General features: G+C 45.3%; 1 pseudogene; it reads right to left on the minus strand.

The window, feature by feature from the left end:
* Positions 1 to 3,720: 3,720 nt before the first annotated feature.
* On the minus strand, positions 3,721 to 12,270 carry LOC105732908 (ATP-dependent RNA helicase DDX3Y-like; annotated as a pseudogene).
* Between the last annotated feature and the right edge of the window lie 3,347 nt (positions 12,271 to 15,617).

Raw genomic sequence — 15,617 nt, forward strand, 5'->3', positions numbered from 1 at the left:
TGGGAGGAGCCTGGTTTACAGTTTATTGTCTAAAACAAAGATAATAACAGCCCCTCTTTAAGATATACTTCCCTTTTGCCTGGAGACCAGACTAAGAAACTAGACATACAAGTAGAAACTATGGCTTAGGAGTCATGCAGTTGGAGGCTACAAGATTTTGACCCTCCCTAAACTGCTTTCAAGATCAGTGCTTAAGATATTTTGTAGGCCAGGCACAGTGTCTCATGCCTGTAATCCTAGTCAGGAGTTCAAGACCAGCCATGATCAACATGGTGAAACCCTGTCTCTACTAAAAATCTGAAAAAAAAAAAAAAATTTAGCTGAATGTGGTGGTGGGCACCTGTAATCTCAGCTACTGGGGAGGCTGAGGCAGGAAAATTACTTGAGCCTGGGAAGTGGAGTTTGCAGTGAGCTGAGATCATGCCATTGCACTCATTGCTTGAGCCTGGGCAACAAGAGCAAAATTCCATCTCAAAATGAAAAAAAAATATTTTATAAGCCCTGCCCTTGACGGATCAGCTGGCACCGCCTAGATTGACAAACTGGCTTATCTGATTTTGTGGAACTGACTTAGCACAAGAAAACTGACACCACTGTAAAATGGCGGAGACTAAAACAAAGTATTGCCATGTGGTTACAGGTCATATTCCTAAGGACATGAAATAAGATGGAGACCTCTAACCAAGTTTGTTACTGACTGTTTTGTTGTGCTGGCTCAAACAACAGGCTTATGGGGTTCTGGGCCTGCATCCTAACCTAAGATACCTCCCACTTTTTTTTTTTTTTTTTTTTTGCAGAACCATACAGAAAGATATGCAATGCACACAAGATTGTCTACAGCTTAGGACCAACTTTACAAATCCTTTTCCATTAATTATAAATTTACAGAGAATATAAACGATGATCCTTATTATCCCTTTTACCAGCTTGCACAGGGAGAGAGTAACCAAAAGCCTGACTGGTAAAAAAATTTTATCCTTTTGCCAGCATGTCAGGGTTCTGGGTTCCCTTCCCCTTTGCTCAACTCTAAGCCAAGCGTTTTAAGGTTTGGAAAATTAACTTTCCCCAGGTTGGAAGAGCATTTAAAAAGAGAAAGAAGCCATTTTAAAATGCAAAAGAAGGAAAAACACCATAGAAAGTAGTTCTAATTAGGGTTAAGAGGTATTGCCTCTCTTCCTGTTGGGAATGGTGTTTCTCCTATTTCTTTACCTTCCCTATTTTCTCTTTTCCCTTTTGGCCTACTATAGGAGACATATTGCTCATCTCCAAAATTCTGTTCTGCTTGCAGAAATGCCTGTTTTAGCTGCAGTTAGGGTTTGGCTTAGGAGCAGCATAACATTCCTCCATGAGAGGTCAAATACCTGAGTTAAATTTTAGAAAATTTCTATATATCTATCAGAGTTGTCAGAAAATTGGCCTACGTCTCTCTTTACTTGCCTAAGGTTCTGCAATGAGAAGGGAACTTGAAGGGGCCCCAAATAAGGGAATCCTCAGATATTTCCCCTGGAATTTGCTTCTCTAATTTGGGGGAATTACTTTCCTTGGGCCTGCCCAATATGATTGCTAAAAGAGCTGGGTTGATTTTACAATGCTTGAAAAGGTTTAGTAGAAATGCCATGTCCTTGTGCAAAAGAAAATGAGTTGTTTTTTCTGTAAAGTTCTGAGATTGAAGAAGTTCCAGTGTTTCAGAGTGCACTCTAGAGGGGTGCAAGCTGAAGATAATTTGTTACCCATTTAGAAAAAGAAGCGAGAATAGAAGCATCCTCTTAATCTCCTTCCTTTCCATATGGCCCAGAGTAGAGGAGAAAACAGGGAGCATCCTCCGAATGTCTCTCCTCTCTGGTTTCTGGATCCTGGCACCATGTTAAATGTGTCCCCCATGTTTGTTGTTGTGGTCCTCCAAGCCATGGAACTGGATAAGCTAAGTGATGGGGCTAACCATGCTTACCCATGCAGCCTTAACTTATCCACCTTGTGTGATTGCCCTTTGACTTCCTACAACCTGTGTGATTTGCCTGGCTCTCTGAAAAATGGATCACCAGAGAGATCGTGCCCACTTTGGGCAAGTCTCCTTTAATGGAGGCAATGTGCCAGATTGGCTGCTATTACAGCCCATGCTAAAGCACTTACCCTTAAAAAAATGGTTCCAGTTAACTTCTGAACTTAAAATTCCCTTACTAATTAAGTATTGTTTTAATTGGAGACAGAATAGGTGCCTTAAAAGAATGTAGGAACCAAATGGCCATTTTCCTACTGATGGGACAATATTGGGACTAAAATCTGGCTGCAGAAGACATCTTACTCCTAACTGCTAAAGGCAGAAACTTCCCAATCTCAGAAGAAGCCTAGAACCTGATTGCTAATGGTGTAAAGGAAGCTGGGGTGTTAACATAAAAGAAAAATGAAAAAAAAAAAAAAGTGTCTCATGTAGAGGATTTTTATTTACAATAGGTGGCGCTGTTACCTTAGAAATACTATGTGCTTGCCAAAGAAGTGGTAGCGAATTTTCCCCATTCCCTTTGAGGAATGGGGAAAACTGTTCTAGAGGCATTTTCCTGATCTTGCCTAACAAGATTACTTTCCTAGGCTGTAAAAATCCCTGCACATTTCACACAGAGAAAGAGTAAGATGCCACAGATACAGAAGGAAGAAGAGTTTTGCCACAGAATAGTTGAGGATTCTCTGCCAACACCCGGAACAGGCTATTGGAGGCTGGGTCTGGTCCAGAGGCCTTTGAATCATGCCAGGATGTGCCCTGGCCAGAAATTCTGTTGCCTCAGAACTTTTCCCAGCATCACATGATGGCAAGGTCTCTCCATGAAAAGAAACTAGTTCAAAACATGGCCAACATTCCCAGTACTCATGGGTATTGGGGGGATTCTCCGTGTTCTCACCAGCAAGTCTCACATTCGAGTCTTTAGTATGGCAGCCAACACTAAGCATATGTACTAGGCTGATGGATGCCCATTCCTACGGAAATATGGATGCTTGCTTGCGACTTTTTGGATGAATATATCTTTTTGGCTGTAGGCAGAGTAGGCTCTACCTCCGAGAATATCACACAGAAAGTAGTTTGGGTTGATTTTTTAAATTTTATTTTAATATAGAGGCCAAGAGTGCCTTGGAATGATAGAACAGATTTTCAGCTTGCTCCCATATTTACCACTCCAATGAAGGCTGTACGTTAGTTTCCCAATCAATGCACCAACATGATATGGCTCCGATGACTGGAGAAACACCAGGGCCCTTAGTCTCGTGTCAATTTAGGTAAAACAACAGACACATGGAATGGTTTTAAAGAGCAGAGAGTTTAATAAATAAGAAAGAAGGAAGGAAGAAGAAAACAGCCTCCCCTTACTGAAACAGAGGGAGGCGGGATTCAAACAAAGAGAAAAACCCCAAGTGTGGTGGAAAAGTGGCTGCTTATATGAAGAGGCTGGAGGAGGTAGTGTCTTATTTGCATAGGGCTCATGGGATTGGACCAGGTATGTCATTCACATAGGCCGTGAAAAAACCGGCCTTCCCACACTAGCCTTTTAATATGCAAATGCAGGGCATCATGATATTCTACACGTGTGGATATGTGGGGGCAGCCATGTTGCCAGACACATGTGGAGGCAAGGGCAAGAAGAAGATGGCGTGAATCGCCATGTTTGGGTGGACCCAGTTTCTAATGGCCTGCATTTGCATATTAAAAGCCTAGTGTGGGAGGGTCAGAAAACCGGAGCTTTCCTGCTAGACAAGAAGCGTTTCTGGAGCTGATTTAAAAGAAACAAAAACTTCCCAAGGACCCCCTTTCCTATCTGCCTAAAATAATTTCTTAATAACTCATAACAAGAGTTATAATTTCCTCCATATCCATCACTGTGTAGAAGCCTCCATAGCCACCTCCACCAAATCCTCTGTTGCTGCCATGATCGCCTCCACCGATGTGGCTGCTGCTTGCATGGCTACTACTAAAGCCAGAACTGCTGGAACCACTATTTTGTCAAGTCTCTGCACCAAATCCTCCACTGAATCTTTTAGATCATGCATGACTACCGCCCTTGTAGTAGTGTTTATAAGCTATATTTTCCAATCAAGCAGGCACTTCTTGTTTAGCTTCTACAAGAAGATTGAACAAATCCTTTGTAATATTTATATTTCTTTCATTAAAGGATGAGGTAGCAAGGCCCCAGTTTCCTACATGTCCTGTACAGCCAATACAAGGCACATATTCTTCAATATCACTTAGCAAATCAAAATTGAAGCATGTTTCACATTTGAAATGTCTAGTCCTTGTGCTGCCACAGCTGTAGCCACTAGAATTGGGCTTTTCCCAAGCAAAACTGGTGAAGGGCCTCCTTCTTGATCTCTCTGTGATTGGTCTGCATGAATACTAGTACAAGCGTATCCTTCTTGGTATAAGAAATTCTCCAGAGAAAGTCCCCTCTTTTTGGTCTCCACAAACACTAAAGTCAGTGAATCCTTCCCTGGTGTATCTAAGAGATCAAGCAGAAATTATCGTTTATCTGGCTCTTCCATCCAAACTACTTTCTGTGTGATATTCTCACAGGTAGAGCCTACTCTGCCTACAGCCAAAAAGATAGATTCCTTCAAAAAGTCATGAGCAGACCGGCGTGGTGGCTCATGCCTATAATCCCAGCACTTCGGAAGGCCAAGGCGGGCAGATGACCCGAGGTCAGGAGTTTGAGACCAGCCTGACCAACATGTAGAAATTCCATCTCTACTAAAAATACTAAATTAGCTGGATGTGGTGGCACATGCCTGTAATCCCAACTACTCGGGAGACTGAGACAGGAGAATCACTTGAACCCAGGAGGTGGAGGTTGTGGTGAGCCAAGAACATGCCATTGCACTTCAGCCTGGGTAGCAAGAGTGAAATTCCATCTCAAAAAAAAAAAAAAAAAAAAAATAGTCATGAGCAAGCATCCGTATTTTCTTAGGAAAAGTAGCACTAAACATCATGGTGTGATGAATGCCCTTTGATAGCATAGTATCTTGTTCAAGTATACAATGTATCTGAGGTCCAAATCCCATATCCAACATCCTATCAGCTTCATTCAACACTAAGTATTTGCAGAAGTCTAATCCAATCTTTCCCCTTTCCATCATATCCACTAGATGTGCTGGCATGGCTACTAACAAGTGGCATCCACATTCTAAGTCCTGAATTTGCTGACCAATATCAGCACCACCATAAACTACACAAGGATAAACTCTAGACTGGTATGAAAATTTTCTGGCTTCCTCATAGATCTATACAGCCAATTCTCTTGTTGATGCTAAAATCTAGGAGATTGAGTATTGTTCATGGCACCCATACCTTTCATTTTCCTTCACAGCCTTCAAAGCTTCTCCTGGACCATCTGTATATATCTGACTCAATATGGGTAAAAGAAATGCTGCAGTTCTCCCAGACCCTGTTTGGGCACAAGCCATTAAGTCTTTTTACCCCCTAATAATAGGAATGACATGTTTTTGCAGTGGAGTAGGATGAGTATAGTGAGTAAGCTCAGTGTTCCCCGTGATAATTTCTCCCATGTTAACATTGCTGAAATTTTCATTATGTGGAAGAGTTACTGCTGGTTGTCTCTATTGCTATATCATCATATTTCTCAAGGTGAATCCCAGTGTTTCCTCCAGAAAAGAGTACCTGCTCCAAGAATTCAGTTGGTGGAAGTGGTTTTGACCAATAATCTTCATCTGAATTGTCACACCAATGACTGTGTCTACTTTGTTCAAATTTGCCAAAGCCAGTTCTGTCACCACAACTGCCAATACCATCATAATCACTCTGTCCACAACCATCAGATCCTCCCCTTGATCCACTTCCACCATCACTGAAATAACCAGCCTTTCCTCTTGAATCTCAAGACTCAAAACTACTATATGCATCCTTATCTTTGCTACAATTCCAACCTTTACTGTCTGTATCTAAGGGAGTTTCAGGACTGAGGTAATCTTATCAGCTTGTAACAGGCACAGAAATAGTTTGGCAACTTGTGACAGACTTACAATGCATCATCCTGTGACTTTTGTGCTGGCAGTTTTTAAAAAACAGGATTTTACAGGTATGTGTAAAACAGGAATTTACAAGTATGGATAACAAACATTTGTTTTCCCTGTCCTCCCTGGAGCTGCCCAGATGGCTGTAATCAGGCTGCTTAATTGTAGCATGTCTGGCAGACTTGATGTGGTGCCTAGGTAGGAGTTCAGAAATGCAGCTGCAGAGCAATCAGAGTTGGGGGAAAGGGTCAGCTTGCATGGAGGGAGTTTTCTGAGGCAGCTTATCCCTAACATTCCAGCCTCTTAATAAGTAATAGAGGAGGGGCGCCATGGTCATTTGGCTGCTTCTTGCTGGATGGGGCAATGTGTAGGGAGAGGCTAGATTGTAGGGATTGTGGTTCCTGGAACTGTCAGTATTCTTGGAGCAGCATCATATCTTGTATTGTTTCATTGGTGAAAGCTTTAATATGGTTCTGTAAAAACTGGGTGAGGAGAGGCAGGGGCCAAATGCTAGAAGGAAGAAAAGGGTTATGGCAGGACCCAGGAGGGGCAGTAGCCAGGGTGCCCAGGAGTTATGGAACCATTGGGGCCAGGTGAACTGACGATCGTTAAATTTTTGTGCTTGGTCTTTGAGCTTTTTGACAGCATCTCGTACTAACCCAGATTCATTGCGGTAGAAAGAGCATTGTTCATCTAAAAAGAGGCACAGACATCCTTTCTCAGCAGTGAGGAGGTCTAGACCTCTGTGGTTTTGTAGGGTGACTGCTGCTAAAGGGTCCAATTGGTTTTGGAGGTGTGTGACAGTCTGCTGCTTCTTCTAGGGACAACTGGAAATCTTGGGAGAGTGACTGGAAATATGATAATGAGGTTCCTAGGCTTCCTGCTCCTAATCTGATACTAGTTATGACTCCAAGGGCTACTAATAAGGGAATGAACTGTATTGCTCTTTTTGAGTGAGCATGTAATATAGCAGGGACAGGGAGTTCTTGGTTTGGAGAGACAAGGTTAATGTTGGTAGTACGGTAGACTAGGGTGCAAGTACCTGTCCAGCTGGTAGGGAGACAGAAATACATCATGGATCCGCAGAGAAAGAAGATGCCTGCAGTGTTAATGCAAACAGACAAATGGATTGAGAATAGGTGTTGGAGTGTGTAAGTTCCTTGTTTGGAGGGACTTGTTTCAGCTTCAGCAACCCAGAGTGAGGAGAGAGAGACCCCCTTGAGGACTCCTGTCTGGAAAAGGGGTTTCCATGTTTGAGAGGCAAGAGGGGAGGTAATGCAGAGGGGCTGGGTAAAGAGGCCATTAGCTTCAGAGGAAACTGAATAATCTACTCGGAGTGAGGTATGGAAAAAGGGATGAGAGATGGTTTGAGTTGAGCCACAGACAGAGGGAGAGATGGTGCCTACATGTATGTGTCTGTTGGAAGAGGTAACATATAAGGGGGCTTGGCCAAGTTTTGTGGTATGGAGGGTTATGGGACCTTGGATGACAGGGTGAGGGAGTTTTGGTTGGTTGTAATTGGCAGTATATGTGGAGAGAAGTTTGGTAGCTCTGTTAATTAAGGTAGTGGGATAGTTCCCAGTGAGGGTGAGGGCTGTGTCTACAAAGGCAGAGCCTTTTTGGATGGTGTATGAAAGGTGAATGGGAATATGGTCCCAGGGCTGAGAAAATGGGATGGCTGAGTAGGCAGTAGAGGAGAGGGAAAAACAGGTCCATCAACAGGAAGCAAGTGTAGAGTTGGAGTGCAATAACAAGGAGTGAGTGAGATTGAGAGATTGTTCAAGACTTGTAGAAGTGAGAAAGGACTTGGAGGGAGCAGAGGCACTGAGACTGACTATTAAAAGGGTTAGGAGCTTGAGGAAGAATCGGAGTCTGTATCTGGGGGAAGGACTTGGTAGGGGCTGTATGGGGAGGTGGTCTCTTCTAGAGGGTTTATGAGGTGGCTCATAGTGTCCCATGGGTAGTCAAATTTTCCTTGCAAATGAGCAATGAATAGGTGAGTTAAGATCTTTCTATGCATGGGAATGGAGACAAAGGAGAGGACTTCTAATATTTGGTGTGCTATGGGAGGGGGAGGTTGTTCCTTGTCATGAGGACTTTGGCACCTGGAGTAGGGGCAGAAGTGATATATGAAGGAGTTACTGCTTATGGGTCTTCCTCAGAGACAGACGTAAGGTGGAGTTTGGTTGGATTAAGGAGGGTGCTGGAGAACTGGTGGAGGATGGCAGTTGGTGGGTCAGTGGACATTTCAGGAGCTCTTTTTAATCTGGAAAGCTGGTACGAAGAGATATGTCCTGAGAGTTTAGCTGTGGTGGGGATCATGAGAAGAACTTGAAAGGGACCTTCCCACATTGGTTTAAGGCTTGTTGGGTTAAGAGTTTTTAGAAAGACATGTTCTCATGGTAAGAGGGTCCAGTTGGTGGGGCCTTCATGGGGCTTTGGGAGGGCCCGGTCTGCTTGTTCATGGAGGAGATGGTGATGAGGGAAAGTGTTGGGAGGTATTCTTCTAACTGAGAGTTAGAAGTGAGACTGTTTTGTAAGAGGAAAGGGCATCCATACATTAACTCAAATGGGCTGAGGAAGAAGGGTGCTTTGGGGCTGGATCTGATGTGAGCTAGGGCTATGGGCAGAAAGGAAGTCCAGGGCTTTTGGACTTCAAGATTGAGTTTGGTTAACTGAGTTTGAGGATCCCATTCGCCCTTTCAACTTTTCCTGATGACTGGGGTCAGTATGGGATATGGAGGCGCCACTGGATGCCAAGGGACTGAGAAACTTGTTGGGAGATGAAGCTAGGGCCATTGTCTGATTGTATGGAGCACGGGAGACCAAATCTAGGAATGATTTCTGTTAAAATAATTTGGGAGACTATTGCAGCTGTTTCTGAGGAGGTGGGAGATGGTTCTACCCACCTAGAGAAGGTGTCTGTAAGAGTAAGAAGAAACTTAGTCTTCTTAACAGGAGGCATGTGGGTAAAGTCTATTTGTCGGTCTTCCACTTGGAGTGTTCCTCTTAGTTGATGTGTAGGAATAGGAGGAGAGCAGAGGGCCCCTTGGGAGGAAGTGACAGAGCATGTATGACAGTTTGAGGTTATGTCTTTCAGTGAGGTAAATAGGTGGGGGAAGATAAATAATAGGTACAGGGGGCGTGCACAAATATGGAAGGACTGGTGAAGAGATGATAGAATTTCTTTGGTTTGTGCTTGGGGGAGGATGAGTTTTTGATCTTTGACTATCTAGTTCCCTTGGAAGGAGGTCCCTTGTTGTAGCAGTGAAGTTTTTTTCAGCAGGGAAATATTGGGGTTGGATGATGGGGGTAATAAGGAGGAGAGGGTCAGGGGCAGAAGAAAGGGAGGCTCCTTTTGCTGCCTTGTTGGCCTTTCTGTTTCCTCTTGAGATCTCATCTGACCCTGTTTGGTTTCCTCAACAGTGTATAACTCCTGCTTTAGCTGGGAGGTGTGCAGCTTGGAGGAGTTGGTAAATAAGGGGGCCATTAGCGATGATCCTTTGGCAGTAAGAAATCCTCTCTCTTGCCAGTTGGTGGCATGAGAATGGGGAATGTGATAGGCATATTTGGAGTTGGTATAAATCTTGACTCATTTGCCTTTGGATAGGGTTAGGGCCCTGGCGAGAGCTGTAAGTTCTGCCTTTTGGGAGGAGGTCCCTGGGTGTAGGGGTTAACTTCAATTGCTTAGTCAAGGGAGATGATTGCATACTCAGTGATTTTATGGGAGTCAACTGACTTGAAAGAGGAGCCATCTATAAATAACTGGTGGTCAGGATCAGGGAAAGGTTCAGGGGAGATATTAGGGAAATGAGGCTGTAGGTGATCAAGGATTTTAGTACAGGAGTGGGTGGGAGAGGAGGAAGATACTGAAAGCAGAGATGCAGGATTGAGGGGAGCACTTTTGGAGAGGCAGAACTCAAGGTTTTCAAGAAAGAGGGCATGGAGTAGTTGGATATGAGAAGGAGAAAGTGTGCTCAGTGCTTGGGAGAAGAGGAGATCTTGTAGATTATGTGGGCTGTGGACTGTGGTGTCTTGACCAAATGTTAGTTTCTTGCTTTCTAAGGCTAGGCTGGTAGCTGCTGCTAGGGCTCTGAGGCAGGTCGGCCACCCTCAGGTGGGGTTGTCTAGTTGTTTATATAGGTAAGCTATGGGAGTGAAGGAAGGAGGACTTCCTATTTGTTGGCCAAGGACACCAAGGGCTATCCCATGGTTTTTGGCTGTGTAGAGAATGAAGTGCCGAGAAATGTCAGGCAAAAATAGAGCAGGAGGTTATGAAGGCAGTTTTAAGTTTGTGGAAACTAGGGATTATGTTGTGTGAAGGATTGAGGGGGCCTTTAGGTGCTTCATAGAGGGGTGGGCTAGGAGGGCAAATTTGGGAATCCATATTCTGAAGAAGCCTGCTAGTCCTAGGAAATAAAGGATTTCATCTTTAGAAGTGGGTGAGGACAGGCTGTCTATCAGTGCTGCCCATGCTGGGGTCATGGCTTGGGTCACTGGGGAGAGCTGGACTCCTAAGTACATCACTCTTGGAGTGAAGAGGCCGAGGCGGGTGGATCACGAGGTCAAGAGATCGAGACCATCCTGGTCAACATGGTGAAACCCCGTCTCTACTAAAAATACAAAAAATTAGCTGGGCATGGTGGCGCATGCCTGTAATCCCAGCTACTCAGGAGGCTGAGGCAGGAGAATTGCTTGAACCCAGGAGGCGGAGGTTGCGGTGAGCCAAGATCACGCCATTGCACTCCAGACTGGGTAACAAGAGCGAGACTCCGTCTCAAAAAAAAAAAAAAAGAAAGAAAGAAAGGCATCTTTTAGTTCTATTGCAGTGTAATGGGTTGTATCTGGAGGAATAAGGGAAAGGAGTGTATAGGGGTTGGGAACTACTGGATGGATGGGAAGGACTGCCTGATTGATAGCCTGGAGATGTTGGGCTAGCCAAAATGAGCCATTGGCCTTAATGACAGGGAGTATGGGAGTATTGTATGGAGAAGGAATTGACCTAAGATGGCCTTGCTAAGAGGAGTCTGTTTACAATGGGTTGTAAGCCTTTTAGGTGCCTTAATGAAATGGGATACTGAGAGACATTAGGAAATTTGGAGGGCTCTTTTAGCTGGATTTTGATGGGATCATAGTGAACTGATAGAGAGGGGTAGTGGTATCCCACACTATTGGATTAATAAGAGAAGCAGGGGGTGGATACTGCGGGGAAGGGTCAAGGGCTGGTCTGGTGGCAGAGAGAAGTAGGAGAGAATCTGGTTGTGGGGAACAGAAAAAGGTGATGGAAGCTTTGAATTTGGTTAGGAGGTCTCTGCCTAGGATGGGGATAGGGCAGTGAGGTATGATAAGGAAAGAGTGTGAGAAAACAGTATCAAATAGGGAACAAGTAAGAGGTCTGGTGGCATGTGGGTGCAAGATAAGTCCATCAACTCTCACAACTGAGACCTGAGAGGGATGAGTGGGTCCTGAGAATTCAGGCAAAGCTGAGTATGTGGCCCCAGTATCAATTAAAAAAGAGATGGGCTTATCCGCTACTAGTAGCATTACCCTGGGCTCCGATGCACTGATGGCAGATGGGGCTGGGGGCCCTGAGCCTCATCAGTTTTCAGTGGCTAGGCCAAGGAGCTGTGGAAGGGCAAGTGATTGTTCACTTTTTGTTTTGCTGAGTGGGTGGTGGCTCTGAGGTGTAGGCTTTTCTGTCCATCTGTTGAGAGGACAGTCAGACTTCCAGTGGCCTGTCTGCTGGAAGACTGGATAAGGGCTTTTCTGCACTTGTGGGTTAGGACATGCCCATGCCCAGTGGCCTTCTCTGACATATTTAAAACAAGGCCCATGAGGGCCACTGTTGCTGGGTCTTTTTTGCCCTTGGGTACTATGGCTAGGCTGATGGATAGCCACAGTTAGAAGCTGATATTTAGCAGAATCTCTTTGGGCTTTATCTAATTTATGCTACTCATCCCTGTTACTGAAGACTTTGAAAGCCACATTAAGGAAGTCTTGTTGTGGGGTTTGAGGGTCAGCTTCAGCCTTTTTAAGTTTGTGCCAGATGTTGGGGGCAGATTGGAAGATAAAATGGGTATTAAGAACAATAATTCCTTCTCTGGAGGCAGGGTCGACTTGAGTATATTTTTGGAGAGCCATAAGGTGGGAAAGGAATTGGGCAAGATTTTCATCTGCTTTTTGGGAAATTTCTTTGAGTTTTTCAAAATTCATGGCCTTATGGGCATCTTTGTTAAGGCCTGCAATAAGGCAAGTAATCATACTGATACAGGACACCTGGCCAGGGTCTGTGTGTTGGTACTCCCAGGAAGGCTCTTCCCGGGCGTAGGCTTAGTAGAATCTTGCCAATGAAGATCATCGGCATGTGCCTGGGCTGCAAGCCACACTCCTTCCTTCTCTTCCAGAAGGATGGTAGAAGAGAAGATAATATAGAGATCATGCCAAGTGAGTTCATTAGACTGGGTGAAATATTTAATTTCTTTAATATAAGTATCAGGATCAGAGGAGAAGGACCCTAGACGTTTTCCATCTGGGAGAGATTGGAGAGGGAGGAGGGGATGTGGACACAGATGATTCCCTCAGTCCCTGCTACCTCCCGAAGGGGAAGCAAGGGAGCTGGCTGCTGGGCATGTTGGGATCGAGAATCGGTAAGGGGTGGAGATGGGGAGGACTCAGAGTTTGAAATGTGGTGGTTGGTAAAAGAGGGGGAAATGTTGGAGAAAAGGGGGGAAAGGTTGGAGAAAGGGCTGGAGCAGGGGCAAATGGTGGAAGATCATGATGCTCTGGTGGGGAATTATGATATGGTCAAGGAGGAGAAAAATCAGCAAGGTCAAAGGAAGAGGAGTTGTTGGCTGGGGCTGTGGGGAGTGTGGCAGGAGATGAGTTGTCAGCTGGGGCTGTGGGGAGAGTGACAGGAGGAGAGTCAGGTTTGGAGTGAGTCAGGGGGATTTGGAAAGTAGAACAGGACTGCCAGAGGTAAGGACGGCTATGGAGGGTGAAGAAAGCCTGAATATAAGAAATCTCAGACTATTTCCCATTGCGATGGTAAAAGTTGTCTAAGTTTCTGAGTACATTGAAATCAAAAGTGCCATTTTTGGGCCATTGGGAGCCATTGTCTAATTTGTATTGAGGCCAAACGGTATTACAGTAAAAGATAAGCCTCTTATCTTAAAAGATAAGACTTCTGAATGAAGGCCAAGAGTATTGAGATTATGAAGGAGACATTCAAGGGGGTAGTATGGAAGGGTTAAACTGACAGGCTCCTATAGCAAATGGGGGAGGGAGGGAGAGGAAGAAGAGACTGCTCATTGACAAGGAAGATGGGAGAGGTGGTCCCCTGCCCTGTGAGCCTTGTCTGGAAGAGAGAAGGTAGCCACTGAGTCAGGTGTCCCAGAAATAGAGGAACTAGAGGCCTGGAGGTCAGAGGAAGCCCTTGACCCAGTGCTGGGTCTTTCGGGAAGGCAGAGATGGTCAAAGGTTCCAGGTAAATGGCAACAGTTTCTCTTACCCTGGCGGAGGCTCTGATGGTGGATGAGGTCACCAGCAATGGGAGAGTCTGGGAGATCCTCTGAGTCTTTGGCAAGTTTGGGAAGGGGAGGGTGGCCAGGAGAGAAGTGATAGAAGAGGGAGGGAGGGAGAGAGAGAGAGAGAGTCCCTTAAGGATGCCCTGCCAGAGCCTACCCCTCCCAGGTTTTGGCACCAATAATGTAAGGTTAGCTGAGAGAAAGGAGAATAGATCCAAAGTCAGGCAAGCAAGTTTTATTAACCTGCCAGGCTGCCCCATAACAATCAGAGGAGGCATCCCCCAAGCTTACAAAATGAGGAGTTTATATGGGGTGAGACGGGCACAAGGGAGTTTGAGGACCGAGGGAATCTTATCAGCTTGTAACAGGCACAGAAATAGTTTGGCAACTTGAGACAGACTCACAATACATTATCCTGTGACTTCTGTGGCAGCAGTTTTAAAAAAAGCAGGATTTTACAGGTATGTGTAAAACAGGAATTTACAAGTATGGATAACAAACATTTGTTTTCCCTGTTCTCCCCGGAGCTGCCCAGATGGCTGTAATCAGGCTCTGCTTAATTGTAGCATGTCTGGCGGACTTGATGTGGTGCCTAGGTAGAAGTTCAGAAATGCAGCTGCAGAGCAATTAGAGTGGGGGGAAGGGGTCAGCTTGTGTGGAGGGTTTTTTTTTTTGAGGCAGCTTGTCCCTAACACCTTTCTCCTGTTAAGTGTTCAAACTATGTTCAAAGAAGACATACACTGAGCTGCAACCAATCCAGCTGTTCTGTACCTCGCTTCCAATTTCTGTACATCATTTCCATTTTTTTGTCTATAAATCTTCCACCACGTGGTTGCACTGGTGTTTGTGAATCTGCTGTGATTCTAGGGCTGCCTAATTCACAAATTGTTCACTGCTCAGTTAAACTTCTTTAAATTGAATTTGTCTGAAGTTTTTCTTTGATCAATGATTTTATGGTTCGAGCTAGTGGTTGCACAACCGACGGATATGTAACTGATCTTTGTTTACTCTGAGGTGCTCTCTGTTTTTTCAGCTAATAGGCTGAAGCATGAAGTGCTCTGTAACATGTGCTTCCAGTTCTGCGGGGGTAGGGGGACACAGCTGGGCAGAGCTGAAACTTCTGGCATACCCTCAAATAGTCCTATGCTAAGTGCAGGCAACAGCCCTGATGAAGGTGGCTAGGAGTAGTAGGAGCTCCTAATGAAATGTGCTGAATTCTTTGTGTGGGATTGTGGGGGGGCTGCACCAGCCCCTTGTCCTAGATAGACAAGAATATGAACTGTTGGCTTATCACAACTCTGTTCCAGAGCTCATGACTCCTAGATGGGTCACACACTGTAGTGTAACTCTGGGTCATGTGTGGTTGAGAGCCTTGGGGACTGCTTAATTTGTGACTCTCCATGGGAGTGGTTTTAGGGCAGAACATCATCGCTCAGCTAATTAATACAGATAGCTTCGTAGCTTCCCTGTTCTCCAATGTGATATCATTACTTCTTTGAGTAAAAGAGTGGTGAGTCTGCCTTTGGGCCTGTGTGTTGGTCATGGTGATATCAGCTGGTTGGGTCAGTTGGACCTCAGGCACTGGGGGAAGTGGTCAGATGTCAGCAGAATTTGAATAAGGTAGGTAGTTCTCTAACTCCCTAGCCCCTAGATTGCTGTCTGGACATCCTGTATGAGTCCTGATGGAGATAGATTGGAAGGTAATGGGGTTCCTCAGGTGCTGGTTGTGATGGTAAGGGGGAGGCTGGTCCCAGGGTTACCGGCTAAACTCTTAGGTAGGGTTAGGCAGAGCACTTAGCCAGTGAGAGACTAAGGAAAGATCACAGGCTTATGGGCGTAAGGATTTTAGCAGGGCTCTGGGCCGCACAAAAAACAGTCATGTAGGGGTTGAGTAGCTACACTGGAAGCCACAAGGCAGCGAACCTTATTTGGGAGGGGGTTTTGGGGGTGGTGAGTCATGCAGAAAGCATTCTGGCTGCCTCTCTGCAGGGCAGCTGCTGGTATGCTGGAGGCTTGCGCAAGGGCTCAGGCTCTTTGTTTCCTCCCCAGCCTGGGGGCAGTAAGGGTGGGGACTGTGGCAGCAGG

Source organism: Aotus nancymaae, unplaced genomic scaffold (assembly GCF_030222135.1).
Source record: "Aotus nancymaae isolate 86718 unplaced genomic scaffold, 86718_ANA_hifiasm-v0.15.2.pri h1tg000004l, whole genome shotgun sequence".
NCBI classification, from domain to species: Eukaryota; Metazoa; Chordata; class Mammalia; order Primates; family Aotidae; genus Aotus; species Aotus nancymaae.